The 23510-nt window shown below is 58.4% G+C and overlaps 1 protein-coding gene across 4 annotated transcripts in view; it reads left to right on the forward strand.

The window, feature by feature from the left end:
• The first annotated feature begins 7118 nt into the window (after positions 1-7118).
• AHDC1 (AT-hook DNA binding motif containing 1) overlaps positions 7119-23510 on the forward strand; it is a 75143-nt gene continuing 58751 nt past the window's right edge. For 3 of the 4 annotated variants that reach the window (XM_052657019.1, XM_052657018.1, XM_052657016.1), the window contains exons 1-2: positions 7369-7576; positions 7821-7918. The gene's annotated coding sequence lies outside the window, so the exon portion shown is untranslated. Of the gene's footprint in view, positions 7138-7368; positions 7577-7820; positions 7919-23510 lie in introns of those variants that run through there. The other variant, XM_052657017.1, reaches the window with a different exon arrangement.

Genomic DNA, 23510 nt, shown 5'->3' on the forward strand with positions numbered 1-23510 from the left:
GCCCCAGGGGATGCTTAGGGGATGCTACTGTCTCTAAATATTGGTAGAAGGATTCCCTGGAAACTCCCCAAATTGAGTGACTCCCCAAAGGAACAGGATGAGGTGGCCAGTGCAGATGGAGCTTTCCCTGCTCAGCCCTCTGCTAGGGATGGCTGAACCGGAGCAATAAGACGCAGAGAAGCCAAATGACTGCCTAGAGAAGTGGTCACAGCGCTGGGAGCCTTCGCTTTGCATACTCCAAGTCTCAGGGGCCAAGGCTTCCAGAAGGCCATGGTCTCTGGCCAACGAAATTCACAAGAACCTGATGTTTAAATCAGAGGCCCAGTGTTTCCACTTGCCGTGGAGTAAGCAAATAAGAGCACAGCTCTGGAACCGTCGTGTCATGTTGTGAATCCGGCCTCTACCACTTGCTGATTGTGTCATGTTGTGCAAGCTATTAATCGCTCCAAGCCTCAATTTCTTCTTCTGGGAAATGGCAATAAAATGCACAATACATGTTAGTTGTCGTTGTCGCTACCATTTACAGATCATTCACTCTGTGTGAGGCATCCTATACACGCATGCTGCCATTTAGTCCTCGGAAAGTCTTATGAGGAAATAGCTATTATATCTTCATTTTACCAATAAGAAGACTGAGGCAGAGTGAAGTAGTCTATAGGACATAAATGGCAGAGCAGGGGTCTGAACCAAGTCCTCTGACTCCAGAATCAGTGCTCTTAGTCTCTAGAGTCTTTTCTTGGGACCAGAATATTCCTGTCTGCCCCCAAGGGGCTCTGCCTGGTACCTGGATATCCATTTAGTTTAGAAGATGGCCCAGCAGGGCAGTGAGCCACCTGGAGTCCCCCAGGTCCCTGTGACTCCTCAGCGGAGACCAGAGCTGCCTGAGCCTGGAATCCCTCTGTCTACTGGTTCCCCGTCCCTCCCTCTGATGCAGCCGAATGAATTCTCCCTTGCACCCCCTTTTCTGTGCATCCTTCTGTTCCCGTCAGATAGAGCACAATGCAATTGATTAGGCCTCTGTTTTCTCAATTTCAATCACATCCTCACCCTGCCTCCCTGAGATTACAGGCGGGTCACCTTGATTGCGGTTTCCACCGTTCACAAAACTCTTCAGTCATTTACAAAACCATCTCTCGCCTCATTCACTCCCCCACCTGGCTCTTCTCCTCTGCGATGCATGATTTTACTGGCTTAAGACTCAGAGGGCAATTTTATTTCCAAGTTCATGGTGGGGGAGGAGGACACCTAATTGACTAATGCTGGGTGTTTCACATGCACCATCTAATTCCAGCCTCACCATGAGGCAGCGCAGAAGTAGGACTATTCTCGTTTTACCAAAGTGGAAACAAAGACTCTGAAAGGCCACAACGCTTGCTCAAGGTCACTCAGCTGGATGATAGAGTCAGGATTTGAAGCCAGATTTTTGTGACTTCAGAGTCTCGGGCATCCCTCTGTGTCTCATTCCCTTATTTGATGGAACAGCATGAGAAAGTGTGATACTAACCCAGAGTCAGGCCCAGGGAGGACATACTGCAGATTAGGGGTGGGGGTAGCCCCACATCTGCTGGACTGTTTTCATGAAAGAGCCGACTCATTTATTAATTTCACACATATCTACTGATGTCTCCTGTAGGCTGGTCCTGACCAGGAGGCAGAACAGTAAACAATTACAACACTTAGGGGCAAGGTCAGTCTGGAGGCCAAGGGAGACTTCTTGGAGGAAGTGACAGAAAAGTCTGCCTGGTGAAGCAGCCAGAGGGTGAGATCATCTCCCACTGAGGGAATAGCTTGTGCAAAGGTCCAGAGGTATTGTAGAGCAAGGTCAAGTCAGGCAAGTGCAAATAATTATATATGGGAGGGTTGAGGCAAAGGATGAGGTATGGAAGAAGGAGGCTGGAAGGCCGGAGACAAAAGATCCTGGAGGGTCAGGAAACCAAAGGTTATGGTCCCTGAGTTGAGAAACGTCAGAGAGAAAAAGTCTGGGTGGCTTAGGACATATTGGGATGAGTCTATTCTGGATTCATTCTATTCTGGATGAGCTGGGAGGACCCACTATCCACTCCAGGAGTTCTCTCCCAGGTACCATATCAAAGTCTCCCTCCCACTCCCAGAGATACACACCCCCACCCACCCACCCACCCCTGGATGGTCTTAAAGTGATGTCTGTACTCTCTCTAGTGGCCATTCTGGGCACTACATCCAATGCTGCAGGAAACTTTCTGGGATAGAAGAAACCTTCAGAACCATCCTGAGGATGGGAGAGACAGTCATTCAGTACAGTTCATGCTCTCAGAAAGCTCACAATTTACTGGTGGTGAGCATGAAGGGCACAGGCAAAGCAGATGTTGGAGATCAGGAGAGGGTCCTAACACAACTGGGAGGGGGACATCTTCTCACAGGAGGTGTTACCGGAGACTTGAAAAAGGAATAAGTTTGCTTGATAAAAGCAAGAGAGGGCCATCCAGACTTGATAGAATTAAGTAGCTCAGAGGCAGGAAATGGGACTGTGAAGAGAGTTAAAATTAAGTAGCTGTGATTGGAGTGATAATTCTGAGGGGGATCTGTGGCTAAAAATGAAGATGGCGAGGTCGGCAGGGGTTGTCTGCTGCGTACTCAAGCTAGGATTCCAAACCTTGGGTCACAGGAAGTCACTGAAGAGTTCTGAGCAGGGGAGTAAGAGAGTCAGATTCACTTTCCAAAAGGAACCCACTGGTGACCCACACGGAGGAAGGCCAGGCGGGGAAGAGGCGGGAGAACACCCTTCTTGGACACAAAGAATCACACCAGGTCACACTCATAGGACACAGAGCTCTGGGCAAGCCTGTGAACCAGACGTATCAGCACAGATGACGACACCTACAGACTCGTCAGTGGGACCCCAGGCTGAGCACCCGGACAAACACACACGTAATGACATACACGCAAACCCAGAACTCAGGACCTCGAACCAGAAGGAAGCCAAGGACACAGCTGACAGTGAGAACCGAGCACACTGATGGACACAGGAATTTACCCGCATGTACTGTGTGGCTGTCAAGGGCTCTATCCTGCCCCACCCCACCCCCACCCCCGGTCCCTCACCACCTCCGGCTGGAACAAAGCTGACCTTTGCCCCCTGGCCTCTGGCCTCTCCTCCCACACCCCCTGCCCAGAGGGAGGAGCTGTTTGAAGTCTGGGCTGCAGCTGGGGTTTCCTGTTGCCCGGAGGAATGTGGGAGGACTCTCAGGGAGGGGTGAGTGCGGGGAGGCCTGCACAGGAGGAGGGATAATGGGGACCTGGGGGCCTTGATTCCCACTGTACCACAGTGAAGGAGAGCTTCCTGCCTCCGTGGTCTCTGGGGCCCCAGCTCTGAGCTGTTCCCATCCAGAGGAGGGGAAAACCAAGGCTGTAATGGCTGCAGTCCAACGGGCCTCTTGTTCCCAGATCTGTAGCTCAGTGGTTCAGGACAGGCCCTCCACCTCTTTGGGCCTCAGTTTCTCCTTCTGGGGACTAGGTTGAACTCCTCTGAAACAATCCAGACCTTTCCTGGGGGTAGCTCCAAGAATGAGGCCAGCCCCAGAACTTCTGTAATCAGGGAGGGCAGTGCCCATTCCTACCCAAGGCTCACTTCACTCTGCCCTTTCCAGGAGCTCCAGGGACGTGGCTCCAGGCTGCTGTGACCTCTCAGTTACTGTTATTATTATTATTATATGGCTCAATAATCCCTCAGCATGCCTGTGCCAGTTTTTCAAACTGCTTTCATATCCATGTGTTCAGTAAATCTTCTCAACAGCCTTGCCTGTAATACAGAGAAGGGGTTACTCTTAGTTTTACACATGTGGAAATGGAGACTCGGAGAGTTAAGGACACGCAAGCAAAAGCAGAATCAGAACCAGGTCTGGAGAATTCCCTGGCTGTCCAGCGGTTAGAACTCCACGCTTCCAAGGCAGAGGGTCCAGGTTCAATCTTTGGGAAGGGAACCAAGATCCTGCAAACTGCTCAGCACAGCTGAAAAATAAAAAGAACCAGGTCTGCCTGCTTCCTATTCCACATGCCCTCCAAACCCTTAGGCCCCACAACTTTTAGCCCCTCTGGACTCTCACTTCTATTTCCTAGGTCTAGCTACATAACACCTTCTGCTTACATTGAGACAAAAGCGGTTGCAGTGAGCTGAACCTAGAAAGGGAAGATTTAGGTTCTTCCTCTCCTTCAAGTCTGCTCTCTCTGGGAGTTTATAGCTACCCTGCCCAGCCTGTGGCTACTCCAGATGCTGTTTTTAAAGACCAGGTAGCCCCCAGTCCATCCTAAAGGAAATCAGCCCTGGATATTCATTGAAAGGACTTATGCTGAGGCTGAAACTCCAATACTTTGGCCACCTGATGCAAAGAACTGACTCATTTGAAAAGACCCTGATGTTGGGAAAGATTGAAGGCAGGAGAAGGGGACAACAGAGGATGAGATGGTTGTATGGCATCACCGACTCAATAGACATGAGTTTGAGTAAACTCTGGGAGTAGGTGATGGACAGGGAAGCCTGGCGTGCTGCAGTCCTTGGGGTTGCATAGAGTCGGACATCGCTGAACGACTGAACTGAGACCCCTTCAGACTAGGCTGGTAAACAGATATAGCAGTTGGACACTAGGTGGCAGCAGCCACCCACAAGAAGACTTTGCTTGAGTTTGGGGAGGACTCCCCCCCCAACCCTCTCCAAAATACAATTTAAAGAGGCTCCAAGAGAAAGACCAGTCCCCAGATGACCGGGAAACCCTGTAGTGCTTGCTTTCCAGCAATGCCCAACACCTTGGGGGCTAAGAGCACTCAGCCTCCCTGGGAAGGTGGCTGCTCAAGCAGCCTGAGGTGGGAGGGATGTGCACGGACAATCCTACCTAACTTCTATTCCCCTCTCACTTACAGAGCCATGGGCCCTACTAATCTTGGCCCCTGTACCTCATCACCTAATCTCTCCTCTCCCTCATCCCACTCCACCTTGGGCTCCCTATCTCCCAGAAGCCATTCTGAATTGCCCCCCAGTTCCTGCCTCAAACTTGATTCAGCTTAGATGGGGTCTTTATGCCCTGGGGAAGAGCCTAATAGGTAAGGATGTTGTGAGGGTGTGAAAGAAAGGGGAACCTGGGCCTTTCCTAGCCTCCCCAGTGCTAAAGTCTCACCGGTGGGGGACCAGCTGGGGCAAGATGCCAAAGCCTCATCTATTTGTGTAACTTTAGGTCAGGCTGGGGCGCTGCAAAGGGCCCCTAACAACTTTAACTATTGCTTTCTTTCGTTAATATCTGATCTTACAATGGTTCCCATTCAACTGATAAATCCTTGAACCCAGGGCTTGCCTGCAAGGAGAAGCTACTCCCAAATGCGTGCCTCTGCGGCTGGTCAGCAGCCCGATGATGCCAGATCAATAGATGGAACTATTTAGAGTCCTAGACCTCTTCCATGGCTGTGGTGCCCCCACTCCCTGCAAAGGGCCAACAGAGTGTCCCCCAGATCCCCCCCACTTTTTTGTCTTAGAGGAGGGGCTTGCAGGTGGTGACAGGGAGCTGCTGTTGGCAAAACGACACCACCTGCCTTTTGTCACACGCTGGCCATCACCTCGTATCACCCTGCAGGGCCAAAGGAAGAGTCCAAAACGGGTGGGCCAAGGACAAAGGCACTGCTGAAGGGACTTCAGACACAGGGCAAGACAGAAAAAGCCAGCAGACATTGGACAAAGGAATGTCAGACACATAGATGAAGTGGGACTAGCACAGGAGCAGTCGGGGCTGGTGCTGGTAGACGCCGGGGACAGGACAGCCACCATGCATTATTCATCTCCGTGTCCCCTGTGAGCCCTGCACACCTCAGTTAACATTTGTCGAATTTAAGTGCCAAGGGAGGACACACAGACGCCGGGAGAGAAGGTCAGATGGAGAGCTTGGAAGTCGCAGCTCCCTGCTTGACCCAGAGGTTAAGCAGTGAGCTTTGGAATGGAACAGACCCTGGTCCAGCCGGGCTCTACCAACTTCTTCAGTAGGGGTCATGGGCCTCAGTGCGCTCATCTCTAAAATGGAAATGATAACAAAATCATTCTACCAGGTCTTTGCAGGACTCAAGAGCCCTGCGGTGTTCAGAAAGTGGCAGCAGGAGCAGTTCTCCTTCTTGCACTGTCCAAAGACCTCTCCTTGGTAACCAGGCCCTGGCAGTGCACAATCCCATCTGTGGGGATAGGCCAGGCAGGGGGCCGGAGCTAGGGGCTGGATAACAGATGTGACCTGCAGAGGAGGTAGGTGAAAGTGCTGACTGAGTCCAGCCCCCTGGGCCCAGCAGGAGCTCTGAACTGTTGAATCTGAATGCTGCTTCCTGACACCAGGAAGAAGCTCAGTCGAATTCAGGAAGGCAAGGTTGTGTGTGTGTGTGTGTGTGTGTGTGTGTGTGTGTGTGTGTGTGTGTGTGTGTGTGTGTGTGTGTGTGTGTGTGTGTGTGTGTGTGTGTGTGTGTGTGTGTGTGTGTGTGTGTCTGACAGAGAGAGAGATCTGTGGAGAATCCAGGACTTCATGCTCTTGTCTTCCTCGGACTTCTAGAAAAACTAGTCTTTGGTGGAGGTGGCTAAACCCAGAGCTCAGAACTTGAGATTTGGGGTCCCTGAGAGGAGGAGGAGGTGCGGGCGGGCTTTGAGTTTTCTGGAGCAGCCCTCTCTCCATCAACCCTTTCCTCAATAGGTAACCTTCTCATGAAGGGAGAACGCCTCCAGATTCAGGGAGCCGGCCGTCTCCTCTTACCGCTTCCTCTCTCATTTAATTGGGACGCCCCCAGAAAGTCTCAAGCCCTTTTAGCTAGTCCCTCGATTCCCCCATTCTACTCTTTCCATTCTCAGACCCCGCCCCTTCACTCCCACCCCCAACCTCTGCTCCGGCCAGAGACCCCCGCAGCGGGACGAGGAACGTGGGGAACGTTGGTGATCCTTAGGGAAGAACGCAATCCCCCTTTGGTAAAAGAGGACGCGCGCGAGGGCTCGGGCGCTGGGTGCCCCCGCGGGCTCCCGGCCGCGCCGTCGGAGCTGCCGGCGCCGCCCCGCCCGCCCCGCGCGCGGAGCGGCCGAGGCGGGGACTACAAGTCCCGGCGAGCCGCGCGCGCGCTCCCCCCTGGGGTTCCGGATGGTGAGCGGCGAAGGTAAGGCGAGCTCGCAGAGGCAGCGGCGGCGGCGGCGGAGACGGAGAGAGGCAGGCAGGCAGGGCGAGGGCGAGAGACGGCGAGGGGAGGGAGCGAGCGAGGCAGACCAGACAGACAGACAGGCGGGCGGGCGGGCAACGCGAGCCACCCGCCAGGCTGCGCTCAGCCCCGCTCGCCGCGGAGAGAGCAGAAGGCAGGAGGAGGGAGGGGAGGAGGGGGAGGGAGGGAGAGAGGGAATCCAGCTACCACCACCCAAAGCCAGCGTCTGCTTTCTGTCCTCATTTCCTTTTCCCACCCAGCTCTGAGAGCAGAGAAAGGCAGAGGGAGCGAGAGATTGAGACAGTCAGAGGGACAGACAGACAGCCAGAAGAGAGCGGGAGGGAGGAGGGCGGAGGAGGAGGAGCAGGAGGAGGACTACGCGGGGCGCGTTCCCTCCCAGGTTTGCAATTGGGGGGGGTGGGGGCGGGGGTGTCCAGGGCTGTGAGAGTGTGTGCGCGGTGGTGGTGGTGGGGGGAGCAAGGGGGCGCAGAGAGAGAACGAAGGAGTGATCGATGTGGGGGGCGCCGCGGGAGCTGGGGGGCCGGGTCCAGCGGAGTTAGCGGCGGAGAATGTGAGCCGAGGCGCGAGCCATGCTGTCAGCAACGGCGGGCGGCTCAGGGCTCCTCCACGACTCCTCTCCCCAGCTGCCGGGCTCCCGCGTCGCTGCCGCCGCCGGAAAACAGACGCCCCCCGAAGCCCCTCGCCTGGCTCGGACCCACGGAGCCGGCAGCCCAGCACTCCGGTGAGTGGCGCCTCCTCCCCAGCCCTAGACCCCCGCTGGGGACCGGCCGGCCGGGCTCTTTTGTGCAGCGCACCGGGGGGGCCCCGCGCCCCCTCCGCGCGCCCCGGTCCGGTCCGCCGGACCCCGTGGCTGCGGTGCCCGCGGTGCGATCGGTCTTTGTTTCCACCGGGGCCCGCGGCTCGGCTGGGCTCGGCTCGAAGCCTGGCAGGCAGCGCCGGGAAGGGGGAGGGGGAGGTGGACGAGAAGGGGGGGCGGGGAGGGGGGGTTCTCGGGTTTCCTGGCCGCCCCGCGGCTCCCCCGGCTCGGGGGCGAGGTGCGCGCCCAGCGCTGCCGCGCGCCCCCTCCTCCTTCCCCCTCCCTCCGTCTTTGGATTTAAAACTGCAATTTGCTCTCCAGCTTGCTGAGAATGTGGGGGGGGGGGGGTGGGTGAAGGGGGGGACCGTGGGAGCGGAGAACAAGGCTGGATTTTAGGAACGGCGCTGGGAAAGGGGGAGACTGCGGAGGGGAGGAGCCCCTCCCCTCCAACCCCCAAATCCCAAGGTTCCGCTTGTGCTCTGGGAGTTGAGGGGCGGGGACCTAATGACCCGGAGGGGGTGTGGGGCGGAGGAGGGATTTGGGGGCGGCCGGGGCCGGAGGGGTTGGGCCGCGTGCCCGGTTACCTGGCGAACAAAGTCGGCTCACTTTTGCATAAATAAATAAATAATCGCCCATCAATGCGTTTCCTCTGAGGCTCTGATTGAATCGGGGGCCCCCTCTTCCCCAGGGCTTGGGGTGGTGAGTGACAGCTGTCAGCCCCCTGGGCCAGTCGCTGGGGGGTGAATCGCTGAATCCCTCCGCTTTCTGGCTCCGGGCGCATTCCCCTGCTGGGTCTTGGTCCCCGGGCAGAGCCAGAGGGGCAGGGGGCTGGCTCCGAGTCTAGGAAATAACCTTGTTTCCTGTTCTACAGGAAAAGGGACGGCAACCCAGAGAGTTTGGGGGCTGGGGATGAAGACTGATGGGAGCCGGAGGGGTTCCCCAGCAGCCTGACCCCCCAGCCTCCTGCCAGGCGCAGGGGCCGGCCGAGGGAGGAAGGATGTGGGCCTTGCTGGCCCGAGGCGGGAGCTGGGGCTGTCCCCGAGGCGGGCAGCGGGCACCGAGCGGGAGGAGGGAGACGGAGAGCAGCGGGGGCGGGAATTCTCTACCGCAGACCCTGGGGGCCGGGGCCAGATGTGGAGGGGTGGGGAGTCCCCCCTCCCTGCTAGCTTGGGGGCCCCGGGGGCTGGGCTGGGAGGGGCTGAGCCTAGTGCCCTGGGTTCTGCACCAAGTGCCTGACTGGCAGGGCCAGCTGAATTTGGGCCCAGGCGTCACCCTGGGAGGCAGGGCCAGCCTGCACCAGCCTGGTCCCTGAGCACAAGGAGGGACCCTTGGGGGGCCTGTGCCTGTCTGGCTGGGCAGGCGTTTCCCGCCGGACCAGTTGGTGTCAGGCGGGACTTGGCCCCAGCTCCCTGGGCAGAGCTCAGGGTGTGAGGACAAGCTTTGCCTCTGGGTCAGGGTGGCCACATTTTGTCCGCTGCTGCTGCTGCTGCCGCCGCCGCCGCCGCCGCCGCCGCCAGCGGGGCGGGGGCATGTGCCCGGGCCTGGGCAGAGTCCTGCCAGGAGCATTTGGGGTGTTTCTATTGTTGGCTTGTTCCTGTTCCGTGTGGCCCGGTGTGTGTAGCTGTGTGAGCTGGGGCTGTAAGTGAAAGATTACCAGTCAGTCCACACCCCCAACCCACACCCCCACCCCCACCCCACCCCCTGCCTGTTGGGGGCAGGCTGGGTTGTGGTGGTTAGCTGTGGAAGACCCCCCTAGGTGGCATGTGCCTGCAGCTTGCCATCTCTCTCCTTTGAACAGATGTATATTTATTTTTATAGTAATGGAAAATCAAACTGGATAGTAAGTTGAATTCTTTTTTTTTTTCTCTTCTGCTGTGTCAATAGTTGGAATAACCCCCAGAGACAAATGAACTTCTTGCCCCAAAGCTCCTACCCTCCAGAGGTTGCAGAGATCAGTGAGGGCATGAGTTTTGGGGGGCCAGTGGGTACCAGTTCAAATTGGTGATTCTTGTCCCTCTCTGTCTGGGATTGGGGCAGGTGCCCAGGTGGGCAGGCACTGCCCCCTCCCCAGGCATCCCCCCCCCCCCCCACTCCCCCTAATCTGTCCTTTCAGCCACCTCCTTGGTCAGCGCCAAAGCTGTGCCCAAGCCCTCAGGGGATGTTCTCCTGGTGGGCTCTCTCCCCCTTCCTGGGCTCCTGGCCCACGTGCTGATATTTATTTTCTGTAGTAAAATCCATTTTTAATGCCGTTACTTTTGAAATAATATAGAGAGAAACAAATGTGATGTGTTTAAGTTGCCCTCTGTGAGTTTTTAATGTGATCTATGGCTGAGGTAGTGATGGAAGGAGCTGTTGGGCTTGGAGGAATTTGGTGTCATAAAGAAAAAGAGCTTGCTGTTTATTATGTTTGCTGGGCTGTGGGGTCTGGAACAGGGTCGTGGGGGCCCGGAGCCCCAGCACCCCCAGGTGCCGTGATGGACAGCAGTGCTTCTCAGTTTGGAGGTGTGTGGTTTCCAAGACTGTTGCCTTGCTCTCCAGCCTTCGATGGGGCCTTTGGTGAGGGGGCTTGGGAGCTGGGGGATTTGTTCCCCCCTCCACATTCCACCTGGTTAGATTTTGGCTGGGAGGCTTCTGGAACCCCCTGCTGAGCTAAGTGAAGGTGTGCTGTAGAGAGGATGGATTTGGACTCTCAAGGAGATTAAGAGATGGGATCTTGACCTGCTTGGTGTGCCTGTGCTGGAGGCTTGAGGGGCAGGACCCTTTTTCAAGGGAGGGGGGGATTTGCTGCTACGGACCCTGGCAGAGCCCCCAAGGGACATTGCTGGTTTTCAGGTCAGCCTGGAGCATTGGCTGGAGCCACTGCCTCCTGTCGCTTCTGTTCCTCATTGGACAGGGGCTTCCTCCAGGCAAACCTGATCCCCTCCACTTCCCCTCTTCTCCACTCTGCCCCACCCCAGGTCAACTTCTTTTTTTTTTTTTTGGTTTGTGGAATACAGAGCTCTGTGTCTCATGCCAGCCACCCAAGACCACAGGGTGCCCTGCCTTCTTCGTACCAGATGCCCAGGCGCTTCTGGTCTGATTCGTGAGGTCAAGTGGACTCGGTATTATGGGATGGAGCCCAGCTCAGTTGCTGGGTCCCCTGGGTCTCTTGGGACAGAGCCGGAGAGGGGGAAGCCAGGATGGGGTGGAGCTGGGAACTGAAGGAGGCGGGAAAGCAAGGGCAACATTGTTGCTAATGTCAGCAGATGGGCCCCCCAGGGAGAGAGCTGGGGTAGGGGGAGGTGGGGAGGAAAGAGACCCAGACAGTCACGCGAGGTGGAGAGAGGGAAAGATGGTGATGGGGGGAGCACGGAGAGGGGGAGCAGAGAAAACAGGAAGAGCCAGGATCAAACCCCAGGAGACGGGGCGTCCAGGGTACCTAGAAGGCCTAGGCGTGTGCCACTCCCCACCTCAAAGCCCGAAATGAGCGGGCACTTGAGAGCCTCTCGCCCAAGATCAAATGCTGCTAGGATTGTGTTTGGAGGCGAGACAAGCAAATGTCTCAGGGAAGAGGGAGGAGGACAGACAGGTGGGAGGGGGAGAAGGGAGGACTCCCACAGGAGGAGGGAGAATGGGGAGACCGGGGGATTCCAAGGGTCACTAGACTGAGGCTGCTGCCCCACAGGGCAGGGTCTCCCCCACTGCTTTGCCCAGATGTCTGCGGCTGGAGCCTGGCTCTTTTTTGGACCTGGGGGCGGGGCCGGAGGCAGGTACAGTGCCCCACAGATTGTGGGCGCTCTGCACCTGGAGGCATTAGGATTTTAAAAGCGGGGAACATCAGGAGCATTAGAGGCACCAGGGTCCCATGCAACTGCATCCCCCACCCCTTGTTTGACGGGAGGAAACCCAGTCTAGAGAGCATCCCCCAGCCCCTGCTTGCCAGGGGTCAGAGGCGGCAGAGCCAGATCTGGGACCTAGGCTCTTTCCCTCCACCTCTCTGTAGTTAGAGAGTTGGAACAGCTGCAGGGGGGCCTCCTGGGTGCGCGGGGGTGGGGGCCAGAGCCTGGGGAGAGGAGCAGGCGGGCACCCTTGTGGCCAGAGCCCCCCCAGGGGAGGGGGAGGCGCCGCTGCCTGCCGGGAGAGAGAGAGAGAGGGAGGGGAGAGAGGAGGGAAACAGTGAGTCAGGCTTCCAAGAGCTGAGGATGAGAGAGCCAGAGCTGGGAGGGAGAGGGCAGGGAGGGCTGCTCTGAAGCGAGGAGAGGGAGGGGGCCCAGCCAGGGGCAAGGAGAGCTCTGGAGGGAGGGAGCCAGCCCCTGGCCCCAGCCCAGCGGCAGGGCTGCGCAGGGCTGTGCGCCCTGCGGAGGGTGCAGCCAACATGGACTCTGCCCACGGCGGGTCAGGAAGGAGCCAGGTCCTGCCCCTGCAGGTCCCTCTTGGCATCTGTGGCCCCACCCCAGGGTCTCAGGAGCTCCTGACTGTGTCGTCCCCTTCCCTTCCTCAGTTTGCCCATCTAGCATGAGATCGGGAGCGAGCTCTTCTCAGAGAGGGAGTAGGGGGAACAGAGCCTCCTGAGAGGGGTCTGAGGGCTGCCTCCTGCAGCTGCTGGCTCCCTGCCTGGAGACCCTGTTGGAGGCCGCTGCCAGTCGGGGTAGGGGGCAAGTCTCTGGGGTTGGGTTCCTATTCAGCCCTCTTGAGTCGCTGGGCCACAGAGTGGGGGCATTGGGCTGTGAGTGCTGGGGGGGGCAGTGTGTGTATATGTGGGTGTGAGGTGCTGGGCTGGCCGTGGTAGGTGGACTGCCTGTGGTCTCTCAGGATGGCCAGTGCCTCGACAGGGCAATGATCTCTACGTGTCCAGAACCAACCTCCATTTGGGGAAGCGGGGAGACATTCGAGTGATTTCCACCCACCCACCCCCAACTCTGCCTGCCATATCCCTGTGGGTCAGAGGCTCTAGGGCAGCAGGGAGGTGGGAATGGCCCCTGTGGAGCTGATGAGAACTGCTTGTGCAGCCCCTCGTGTCGTGTCTGGAGCTGGGACCAGGACTGGAGGGGTCCCCAGGGACTCCCTGGAAGGGAGGCAAGGCGGGGAGGAGCCTCCCTCCCACCCAGCTGATAGGAAGCTGCGGCTCCAGCCCCTCCTTTAGCCAAGGCCTGGCATTCCCCCAACCCTTCCCTCCTGTATCCCCTAGTGTCTCTTGCATGGGTGAGGGCATGAGGAAGGTGGGCATAGAAGCTTCCTCTTCTCCAGGGCCTGGCTTTGGGGGGGAAATGGTGAAATGAGGGCAAAGTGAGGCCCCCTGCCTCCTGTACACACACACACACACACACACACACAGACACACACACACACACACACTCTCTCTCTCTCTCTCTCTCTCTCTCTCTCTCTCTCTCTCTCAGCTGCAAAAGGCCCTGCTTTCTCTCCTCTCTGCTCTGGGGTCCTTGGCTTGGGAGCCCAGGGGAGGGACCGCTTCTGCAGCTGGCTGGCCCCGAACTCCCAGCTCAGCCCAGCTGCTCCTGAAGCTTCCAGAAGCTGCAGCTCTGCACCCCCCTCCTCACCCTCTGAGCCAGGAGAGGCCTTTGCTGACCTGGGGGAGGGTGCCTTGGTGAGCGAGCGGGTACCCTCCGAAGGACTTGCACAGACAACCAGACAGATGGGTGGCGGAGCAGATGGACACAGACACCCACGCACAGGCAGGCAGAGAGAGACGGACAGATGGACCAGGACAGGGAGACGGACAGACAGAGGTGCTGGCAGAGAGAGGAGTCAGAAGCATGGAAGGGTCTGGGGAGAGAGAAACAGACAAGAGACTTGGAGACGGAGATCCAAGGAAGGAGACAAGGTGACTGAGATGGGAGAAGGAGAGATACGGGGAGAGAGAGGCAGGAAGAGATAAAGAGAGAGAGGGAAGCCCAGACTGAGAGAAAGAGGCTGGAGGCTGCAAACCACAAACAAGGATTTGATGAGAATCTGGAAGGTGTTTTCTCCTGCTTCCCTCCCCAAACCCCCAGGCCAGCCAAGTCTCCATTCCTTCCACCCCCAGCTCAGTTTCCAGCTGCTAAAGAGGTCAGGAAGGGAGAGAGAGGAAGAGAGAAAGAAACACACACACACACACACACACACACACACACACTCGCCAGATCCGAGACCCTCCCTGTTGATCTCTTTGTGGGGGCAGGGAGTCTCAGAGGGCACCTCTCCTGGCCCTGACCCCTATTCACAGATGTACATACCTCTTGTCTCAGGAAATATTCCAGAATCCTCCCCACTCACTGGGTGTGTGTCTTTTCATATAGTGCACCCCCCGCCCCATACTCATACCTGTCCACACAGGCCTGGCCTCACACACACTCACAAACACACGTTTTGTGGCTCTCGCACTCCTCTTGAATCTCACAGACAGAACCCGGTGGACTTGTCCCTGGGCTTTTTACCCACATGGGCAGTGACACCCAGGACTCATCGTGGGTTCTCAGGACCTGTTCCTACCCCCATACACAGTCACACTCACACAACAGCAGCAGTCACCCCACAGCAGAGAGAGGACACTTTCTGGAGGGGAAGATCAGGGTTCCCAGGGAGCCATGGTGTTGTGGGCACCGGGGAGGGGGTTTACCCCCTACTCTGACTTGGCTGAGTGGAGTGGAGCCCCTCTGAGCTGGTGGGAGCCCTCCTGGGAAGTGACAAGGCCTGTCCTGAACACTGATCAGCTGGCTGGTGTGAAAGAGCTGAGAGTTGGTGAGAGTGTGTGTGCATGCATGTGTGCACATGTGTAAACCTGGGCACATACATGCAGGTGTAAGGGATGGCGAGTGTATGAGAGACTGAATGCATGTGAGATGGGCTATGGGTGTGACAGGGAGATCCGAGGTGTGTGGCGTGTGGGTGTGGGTGTGATCGCTACTTGTCAGGTATATATGTGTGTAGGCATGTATATGTGACAGGTGTGTGTGGTCGTACCTGGCTTTGCAGCGTGGGGTGGGGTGTGATGGGCACGCGTATGCAAGGACTGGGACCCTGGGGTGCAGGTACACGTGTGCCAGGGTGCACTGTTCTGCAGATGTGAAGGTGTGGGGGCCGTGTGTGCGGGAGTGTAGGCAGGGTGCATGTGTAAGGGGTAGCTGCCTGTGTGAACCTGTGAGTATGGAGCCTGGCTTGGAGGGAGGGCTGTTTTCCAAGGCAAGGCTGCCGCCATGAACACATGCGAAGAAGGGGCTCCAAGGCGCAGTCAGGCGCTGACCCACACAGACGCCCAAGGACAGACAGACCCTCCCCTGCTCTCCCTCCTGGCGTCGGTGGTTTTCAGAGGAGCCTCCATGAAGGCTGTTTCTTCTGCAGAACCCCAGCCCCCAGCCTGTGTCTCTTCAAACACAGTGATGCCCTCCAGGCAGCTTTGTGGAGGCTCCTGCCTCGACCATCTGAAGGCAGATGGGTGGGCTGGGATCCGCTGCTGCCCACCCCCCACCCCGGGGAGCGAGGAGGCGGCTCTGCTCCTCCGGCCTGGCCGGGCACAGGCTGAGACAGATGGACAGCTGGTCTCAACACCCCCACACGGGGGTCTGAGGGCGGGCAGGCACCCCCCTGCCCCAGCAGAGGAGTTCCAGCAGCAGGCAGCCCCCAGGTGGGTCCCTGAGCAAAGGCCAGGACTCTGCCCTTCACCTCCTCAGAGGGGTATCCCACTTCACCCTGCAGCCCCCCCACCTGTCGGGGCAGCCGGATGGGACCCAACTGCAGCCCCCTCACATCTCCTGAGTATACAGCTACTTCCCCACTCACAGCGGCAACACCCCCAAACACACAGCCCCAGCTTCTCCACAAACACACAACCTCTCCACATTCCAACACCTTCCTCATATCTGCTGCTCTGTGCATTCTCAGCCTCAACACACCACCACCACACGCCTACCCCCCCCCACACACACATAGTCACAGCTCTAGTACTGAAAACCCAGATTTTTATGAACCCCAATATATCCCCAAACACCCCAACACACACACACATGGCTTCTACCACATCCTGAAACATATCAACTCCCCTCTCTAACCCCAGCACCTCCCCAGATAAACCCAGGGCCCTACTCCAGCCCTAATACCTCCCACACACCCAGACTCTCAGAGCCCCAATACCTAACAAGATAACCATGGACTCTCCCTACAGCCCTGATGTTTCCCCCAGCTGGAGCCCAGCATGTCCATAGACACCCCAGTACGCCTCCCTACACCTTTCCGAACTCACAGCTCCCCCTCCTCACACAGACACAGACACGCACACTGCCTCATGCAGGCTGCCGCAACAACCACTCAAACGGCAACGCCTCCTGTGGCCACACCATTCACCCCAGACACACAAATATGGCTTCAGTTCTACTGTATCTTTAAACAGGCAATGTCCCCCCAGCTTCTCATACCTTCCTGGGCATGCATGTGCAACACACACACCCCAGGTCCACAACATCTCAAACAAGCGGTCCTCTGTAAATCCCCAACAAGCTCCAGCTCCAGCACCTTGCTCTGCCATCCAAGGGTCCAGGGACAGCCTCCAGCTCTCTCCAAAGACCAGTCCTGCACTCGTACACACACACACACACACACACACACACACACACACACACACACTCCAGCTCTCTCCAAAGACCAGTCCTGCACTCGTACACACACAGACACACACACACACAGACACACACACACACGGGTCCACACACACAGACACACACACACAGACACAGACACACACACACACCCAGCTCCGTCACAGCCCTGCACCCATTCACCCCTCAGAGCAGCTCTGCCCTGCACCGCCACCTCAGCCTGCAGGCCTTACTCCCACTGGCGCACATTCCAGCACAGCTTCCCTTGTTCTTCCCAACTCCCCCCTCCCCCCCCACCCCCTCCACCCCCTGCCCACCAAACCCCCTCTGGATAGCCTCAGCCTTGCACACACACACACACACACACACACACACACACACACACTGGCCCACTCTGATGGCCTCAGCCTTGCACACACACACACACACACACACACACTGGCCCACTCTGATGGCCTCAGCCTTGCACACACACACACACACACACACACACACACACACACTGGCCCACTCTGATGGCCTCAGCCTTGCACACACACACACACACACACACACACTGGCCCACTCTGATGGCCTCAGCCTTGCACACACACACACACACACACACACACACACTGGCCCACTCTGATGGCCTCAGCCTTGCACACACACACACACACACACACACACACACACAGGCCCACTCTGATGGCCTCAGCCTTGCACACACACACACACACACACACACACACACTGGCCCACTCTGATGGCCTCAGCCTTGCACACACACACACACACACACACACACACACACACTGGCCCACTCTGATGGCCTCAGCCTTGCACACACACACACACACACACACACACAGGCCCACTCTGATGGCCTCAGCCTTGCACACACACACACACACACACACACACACACACTGGCCCACTCTGATGGCCTCAGCCTTGCACACACACACACACACACACACACACACACACACACACGCCCACTCTTCTGTGCTGTCTCTCTTTCTCTGCTGCCCGGTCCTCCCCCACTTCCCAGTGCCTCCTCTGCCTGGGGAGGCATCTCCACCCCGCCTCATTGCCCCAGGCCTTTCATTCCTGGACAGTGAGGCTGTAACATCTGGTTCAAAGCTGCCCCACCCAAGACCCTGTGCTCTGGGCACCCTGGCCTGGGCTTTGGGGGTTTGAGGCCTCTTTGGGGGCTCTTGGCACCTGGTCATCCTGGTCTCTCAGCCAAGAACTCTGAGTACCCAGCCCTGCCCTGCCTTTGGCATGTATGGTGGTGAGGGGGAGCGGGGCGCGGGGCTGGGCAGGGGGATTTACCCCCCAGCCTGCACTTTGTCAGGTGCTTGCCAAATCCCCCTCCTCCCTGGCTCACCTGAAGGGGGACATCAGGCCTGGGACTTCAGGGAAAAAGATGGGGAAGGTGCTGGCTTAACCTGATACCCCCTCCCCAAACACCGCCCCCCCCACCAGATCCGGGCTTGGGGCTCGGTCTCCCTGGGAGTCAGTTCCGACAGTGAAGGTTACTTTACTAGATGCATGATTTTAAACGGAATCTCCACCATCTGTTCCACCCCCTAATTACAGATGCACAGAATCCGCCTCAGAGGGCAGCGTGAGGGAAGTGATTTAGAGGCTGAGCTGCTTCTGCCTGCATTAGGGCTGAGGAGATTGGGGTGGGGGGGTTCTGGGTATTGCTCACAGCCCCCCAACCCCACCTCTTCCCCAGGGGCCCCTCGTGCCTCCTCTCTTGCTGGGGGAAGGCTCCTGGCAAGGTGCTCTGACCCTGTAGACCTAAAAGAGGAAGCAACTGCAGTGCCGAGGGAGGGGTCCCTGAGACATCGCCTGTGTCCCAGGCCCCAAGTCTTGGGATGCAGGCTCCATTAGAGCCTTAAAAAATTCAGTGGATCGATCTCCTGCCTGCCTCTTAAGCCCTGGGGAGACACAGGCACTGGCCTGGCCCAGCTGTCTGCCCACCCCAGGGGTAGCAAGGAATTGGTGAGGTAGGGAGGGGGCGGTTAGAACAGAGGTGGGGACATTGGGGTTTTTGGCAGCAGAGGACGAGAGCAGGCACGTCAAAACCCACCAGGTGTGTTTGCGCATATGTTCCTGCCCTGGCGCCACTGGCAGGCCCGACCCCAGCTTGAGCCGCGCCCTATGGGGCTGGAGGGGCACCAGGGGCCAGAGGGTATGGGCCAGGGCCTGGGTCTCAGAGGCTCCTAGGGGACACAGGGCTACACCCCAAGGATGGGTCCAGGGACCTGGGCCTCCAGCAGGCTCGGCGGTGGTGGCCGCGGGCACACTGCAGTAGGAGCTGGAACCTTCACCGTGGGGAGAAAGGGAGCAAGGCCAGGCTGGAGGAATTTTAAAGATTGCTGCAGGCAGGAGGGTCTCAGGAACCCTGTGGAGCAGGCAGTCATGCAGAAGTAATCCTATCGCCGCCTGCCTGGAGGAGAGGAGGGGGCAGGGAGGGAAAGAACGGGCTGATGCCCCCTTCCCACCTCAGCCCCTGCCCTGGCCAGTGGTGGAGGGAGCCTGGGATCCCAGGGCGCCCCTCTCCTGGGGGAGGCACCACCCTTCCCTTCCGCTGCGGCCTGTGCCCCTTGGAGGGGCAGCACTGCAGCTGTTGCTGGGCCTGGAGCGCTGGGTTTTATAAATAAAGCAGCTTGGAGGTGGGGGCCAACTCAGCACCCTCCCCATCACCTTGGGTCACCCCCTGGGGGCATCGGCTCCAGCTGGCGGTCCTCTCCCTTGCAGCTTGCTCCTCTTCTTTGGCTGTGTGAGCTTGGGCCAGAGGTCTAGCCTCTCTGGACTGGACCAGGGGCCAAGGCATGTGGAAGAACCTAGAATCCCCTGTCCTCTTGTACCCCGCCCACCTCCCCCCCAGGCTTCACAGGTTGACTGGCCACTGGCTCAGCACATCCAGGCTGGGAAGGAGTGACTGGCCATCCAGGAACCTCCCCCGTCCCCAGCCCCTCCATTTTGCAGATGGAGTAACCGAGTCCAGGGAGGGCAGGATGGCCAAGGCCAGCCAGCCGATGAGCGCCTCCTTCCTGCCCCGTTCTGCTGTCACTCAAGACTTCTCAGCCTCAGCTCATCTAAGAGCAGGGCCTGGGGGGGGGGGGTGTGTGTGGGGTGGGGGATGTTTGGGAAAGTGGTTGCGGCTGAGAGGTTGCCATGGTGATGCTGCAGGATGCCGAGCTGAAGTGGGGGTCCTACAGGGTCTCTGGGGCCCCCAGCTCCACACCCCTGTGGTCTTCTCCTCCCCATCTCCTGTCCCCCCACCCAGATGCCTGTCAGGCAGCTCCAGTGACAGGCGGGGCGGGTGACAGGTGGTGCAGGTGATGGGCTGGGTGGGTGACGAGCTGGGTGGGTGACAGGTGGTGCGGGTACGAGGCAGGCAGGTGACAAGCTGGGTGGTGACGGGCCCTGCTGATGACAGGCAGGGGGTGTGGTTGGCGGGGATGCTGCCTCCTGGCTGGTGGCCTGTTGCTGCCCCCCACTCGCACGCGTGTGCACATGCAGACTCTGGGCTCAGAGCTTGGGGCTAAGATACTAATGAGGCTTATTACGTGTGGAGGGGCAGGTGCCCAGGCTCACTAATGAGAGGCCTTTAACGAATAGGGGAGACAGCTGGGGGGCTTCGAGGAATTTGGCTGGCCCTCCTGGGCCGGAGGATGAGCCAGGTTGGGACCCCTCCTTCTCTTCCCCACTGGCCACTTGGCTTTGCGTTAATACTACCCACAGTCAGGATAGCTACCATTGTCGAAGCATTTGCTACACTGGCTGAGCCCATTACATGCATCTTTTCTCATTTCAACTCAACAGCCCATAGGAGGGAGGCACTATTGCCCATTTTACAGATGAGGGATCTGAGGCTGAGAAGGCAAGGGACTTCACACAGCAAGTGTTTGCTGCAGCTGGCATTTTAATCTAAGTCTTTGTGATCCCGGAGCACATGCTCTTAACCATCCCACCAGTAAAGCTCAGGTCTTGGTGCAGACCCCAAGCCTCTCTCAGGGCCTCAGTTTCACTCTTCTGGAAAACAGACGCATGGTTGAGTGGGGGGAATCACCAGGCTCTTCAGCTCTGAGTTGGGTGCCTTCAGGGACTCCTCCAGGTAACCACGAGGCCTCACCCCATCTGGCCCAGATTCTTGGTGACAGCCCTGGACTAGAGAGAGGTCAAGTCTTAGCACTGAGGAGCAGAGCTAAAGTGGGGACACCTGGGATCTGAACCACTTCCTGCGTCATGTGGTGGGGAGGCTGAGGTCTGGAGAGGACCAGCAACTGCCCAAGGTCACACACCCTGTGAACTATAGGGCCCCCCGCTGGATCCCAGGTCTCCTGGCCTGTTGGAAGGGCAGGGCTGGGTGTGGTGCCAGGGCTGGGAGGTCACCTCCTCCTGGGCCCCACCCTCCAGCCTAACTTCTTCCCTGGAAGTTGTGAGCCCTTACCTCTTGGAAGGGTGCAGGGGGCTGTTGGCTGCTTCTTTAGGGCCTTGCCCCATCCCCATCAATCTGGGCCCTGCATGTCAGTTGAGCCCCCTCCTTTTGGGACCTGTTGGGGTGGAAACTCCCTGGCAACAGCTGATGGATGGTTTAGGGCCTTGACATTGGCCTGGGGCCATAGCATGACCCTGGAGGGACCAGGCTAGGGCTGGGGGGCTTGGAGGGGAATTTAAGGGAGAAGAATTAGGCTCATAAATCTTAGAGCGTCTCGGTTCTCTTCTCCTCGACCTTAATCTCTTACCAAACCTGCTCTCCGGCTGCTCGTCCAAGTCTGGGGGTTGAGGGAGTCCACCTGGCTCATTCATTCCCTTCTGCCTCCAACAGATGCTTCCCCCATCCTGCAAATGCATCCCCTATGGGGAAGAATGAGCTGCCACCACTGTTGTTGGGCAGAATTAAGAACTTGTGTGTCTTAGACTCCTGGATGTGGCCTCTGCTTCATGATGACAAGCAGGGCAGAAGGCTCCACTGCCTCAGTTTCCCAAGCCTTGGGTCTGAAACCTTCGCCTAGTGCTTGACTGCTCAGTGAGGAAGGGATGCTAAGATCAAGCAGGACGTCACAGCTGCGGGACACATAGCCCTGTCCTTAGGAGCCCCAATGAGGTCAGCAGCATAGTCCTGGCCTTGGGAGCCCTCAGACCCCAGAGGTGAGGTCTTCAACCCAGGCTGGCCGTGTGCAGAGGCTCAGGCAGGGAGTGGATGGTGCTGGGTGGCTGGTCCGCAAAGGCCCTCTGAAGCAAAGGCTACAGCTGGGGAGACGCCAGGAGAAGGGTGGCGCTGTGCCTCGGGGGCTGGGGAGCCGTCGCTGATGGTTGGGGTTGGAGCCCGGAAGGGTCTGGCTTTCCCATAGGTCTGGACAGCTGTAGCCTCAAGTTCTGGGGCCCTCCTAGCTCCCCAGGGAACCCGCTGCTGCCTGGCCCTAGGGACCCAGGCGTCCTGGCGGGTGAGGGCGGGTCTCCAGCAGGCGCCCTGCCAAGCCCCGCAGCCTGCTCACCAGGAATCTTGTTGCTGAGAGATGGAAAATCCCGGCCGGGCCTGCAGCTCATCCCTCCCCTCCGGGAGGAGGAGGGGCCCAGAGATTCCTTCCTGCACCCCCCCCTTCCATCTGGGGCAGGGCCCTCCTCAGCAGTGGGTGGGGCTGGGGGGGCCCAGGACAGGCCTCTAAGGCTCCATCACATGTCCTGGAGCCTAGCCCAGCCCGCAGTGGGCACCAGGGCACTCTGGAGGCAGAATGGGCCTGGCGTGGCAGAGGAGAGGTGGGAGTGGGGTTCTGAGGCCACAAGGGGGTCTGGACGGGGGCCTAAGCCTGGCCCTGGCCCCACGGGCTCCCCCAGGGCGGAGGGTGAAGAGTTGGTTCTCTCCTTGGACAGGAAGACGAATGATCCCATTATGGGAGCGTGATTTTATTCCACGTGTCACGGAGTCTGAGATTAACTTGCTCACCAGTCTGTGACAAACCCCTCACACCCTCACATCCACCACACGCATCCACACACAGAGGCACACACACAGATCCTTGGTCTCACAAACACACATCCCACAGGCACACAGGAGCATTTCCACACTACCACGCGTGGCGAGAGTCTCACGAACGGAAACACAAGCACACACTCACACTGCGGTACCCCGCGGTCTAGACCCACAGCCTCAAAAGCACAACAGTTCTCTCACTAACACCAAGGCCACCCATCAGAGACGCAAACAGGCGGTCCAGGGCATGCTGGCAGCCCTCCTGAGACATGCACAGCTCAAGGACACACAGCGCTCCACGGACACAGATACACCTAGACGCACACACCACCCCAGAGACAGTCCTGTGGGCAGGCCTAGACCAACAGCCACACACACCGAGACAAAGGCCCAGATACAGACAGAGACAAAGACAGACAGCGACACACAGCCAGCAGCACGCGCACAAGCACAGGCGTGCACACCCAGACACAGACAAAGACAAATACATGCCCAGAGGTTTAGCTGTGGACACATGTGAGGCGCACACACATGGCTGGGCCTCCTGCTCGACCTGCCTGCCTGGGGACGTGGTCAGCTGGCGCCTGTGGCTCGGGGGAGAACTCTGAGGAATCTTCTGCTCAGTCAGAGCCCCCCCGCCCACCCTGGGCCCAGGGCCAGCCCCCACCTCTGGCGCCAGGCCCGTGGCCGAGGCCGTGGCAGCCACACCCTCAGCAGAGCCTGACGTCCCTTACCTCATTGTGCACGCTCTCAGGCGCACCGGCTCCTCTGCACACGCTCACACGCCCTCCACGCCCACACGCTGACAGTTCCTCACTCACACCCCCTCAGGTGTCCCCCATCCTGGTTGTCTTCCCCAGTCACTGCCCCCCGCCCCCGCAGGCACGCACAGCCCCCAGCACCACAGCCTTCATGGCCCACACCCTCGCCCCTCACACAGACCCCCATCACAAGGATAACGCACGGGCTCTCC

The sequence above is a fragment of the Budorcas taxicolor genome, chromosome 2 (assembly GCF_023091745.1).
Source record: "Budorcas taxicolor isolate Tak-1 chromosome 2, Takin1.1, whole genome shotgun sequence".
Classification (NCBI taxonomy): domain Eukaryota; kingdom Metazoa; phylum Chordata; class Mammalia; order Artiodactyla; family Bovidae; genus Budorcas; species Budorcas taxicolor.